Below are 2,288 nucleotides of genomic sequence, written 5' to 3' on the forward strand. Positions count from 1 at the left end.
TCCTTCTCCTCTTTCTCTTTCTACCGATGCTGCCTCCTTTGTATTTTTTTTCTTTTCTTTCTTTTTTTTTTTTTTTTTTTTTTTTGCTGCTGCTGCTTCCTTAGCCACCTCTTCTCCTCTTCCCGCTTGTTGCCTTCTTTGTAATATTTTTCTTTTCTTTTTTTTTTGCTGTTGTTGATACCTTGGCCACTTCCCCTCTTTCTCTTCTTTCTCTTGCTACCTTCTTTTTATTTTATTTTTTTTTCCGCTGCTGCTGCTGCTGCCTTAGCCACTTCTCCGCCACTTTTTCATGCTGCGTTTTTTGTAATTTTTTTTTATAATTTTTTTTTTTGTTTTTTTTTTGGCTGCTGCTGCTGCTTCAGCCACTTCTCCTCCTTCCCCTCTTTCTCTTGCTGCCGATGCTGCCTTTTTTGTATTTTTTTTTTTTTTTTTTTTTTTTTTTTGGCTGCTGCTGCTGCTTCAGCCACTTCTCCTCCTCCTCTTTCTCTCGCTGCTGTTGCTGCCTCTTTTATTTTATTTTTATTTGTAATTTATTTTTTTTTTGCTGCTGCTGCATCAGCCACTTCTCCCCCTTCTCCTCTTTTGTGTCTCTGTTGCTGCTGCTTCTATTTCTTTCTTTCTTTTTTTTCTTTAGCCACTTCTCCTCTTCTTTTTCTTGCTGCTATTGCTGCCTCTTTCTTTTTATTTTATGGTTATTAATGTTTTTTTGGGGAGGTGGGGGGATTTTTATATTATTTCTGCTACTGATCTAGATGCCCTTTCCATTTGCACCTGCTACAGGTCTTCTACCTCTCCAGCATTTATGAACAATGCTCTTAGAATCCTTTTTTGTTTTTTTAATTTCTAATGATATCCAGATTTGGCTCTTTCCCCAGCCTAATTTCTTTGGTTCCTCCTATGAGGACCTGACCGCATACAAGAAGAATCTCCGCTCTTTCCCTCTGCAGAGGCAGTCTTCTAGGTTATTCCATCAGAACCACCCGAAGGTTAGTGTCCGAAAGAATAGATCTACATATCTGACCATTTGTTCACCTGACGAAGCCCCTGTACGACCCCACCAGGGAACATAGCATACTAGAAAAAGCGGAGATTTTTCCCTCTGCGGAGCAAGTCCTCTAGAGTATTCCAGGTATCTTTTAAGCTGGGTTGTTGAGCACTTGCTGGGAACTGCCTTCATGCCCGGCATCTAAGTCAGAAGCTGTTTTAGCTTCTCCTACTTCTCTTTCTCTTCTTGCTGCTGCTGCTGCTCTTTTTTTTTTAATTTTATATTTTATATATTTTTTTTTTTTTTGCTGCTGGAGCTTCTCCTTCTCTTTCTCTTTCTCTTTCTCTTCTTGCTGCTGATGCTGCCCTTTTCTTTGGATTTTATATTTTATATTTTATATTTTTTTTGGATTTTTTTTTTCTGCTGGAGCTTCTCCTCCTCCTTCTCTTTCTCTTCTTGCTGCTGATGCTGCCTTTTTTTTATTTTCTATTTTATATTTTTTTTTATTTTATTTTTTTTTTTTGGCTGTTGGAGCTTCTCCTCCTCCTTCTCTTTCTCTTCTTGCTGCTGATGCTGCCTTTTTTTTTATTTTCTATTTTATATTTTTTTTTATTTTATTTTATTTTGGCTGTTGGAGCTTCTCCTCCTCTTTCTCTTTCTCTTCTTGCTGCTGATGCTGCCCTTTTTTTTTGGATTTTATATTTTATATTTATTTTTTCTTTTTTTTTTTTGCTGGAGCTTCTGCTGTTTCTCTTCTTGCTGCCCTTTTTTTGGTATTTTGTTTTATATATATATATTTTTTTTGCTGGAGCTTCTCCTTCTCTTTCTCTTCTTGCTGCTGCTGCTGCCCTTTTTTTCGATTTTATATTTTTATTTTATGTTTTTCTTCTTTTTTTTTTTGCTGCTGGAACTTCTCCTTCTTATTCTCTTCTTGCTGCTGATGGTGCCTTTTTTTTTGGATCTTTTATTTCATATTTTTTTTTGGAATTTTTTTTTGCTGCTGGAGCTTCTCCTCCTTCTCTTTCTCTTCTTGCTGCTGCTGCTGCCTTTTTTTTTTTATTTTATATTTTATATTTTTATTGGATTTTTTTTTTTTTGCTGCTGGAGCTTCTCCTCCTCCTTCTCTTTCTCTTCTTGCTGCTGATGCTGCCTTTTTTTAAATTTTCTATTTTATATTTTTTTTGGATTTTATTTTTTTTGGCTGTTGGAGCTTCTCCTCCTCTTTCTCTTTCTCTTCTTGCTGCTGATGCTGCCCCTTTTATTTTGGATTTTATATTTTATATATTTTTTTTTTTTTTTTTTT

Source organism: Palaemon carinicauda, chromosome 4, assembly GCF_036898095.1.
Source record: "Palaemon carinicauda isolate YSFRI2023 chromosome 4, ASM3689809v2, whole genome shotgun sequence".
In the NCBI taxonomy this organism is placed as follows: Eukaryota; Metazoa; Arthropoda; class Malacostraca; order Decapoda; family Palaemonidae; genus Palaemon; species Palaemon carinicauda.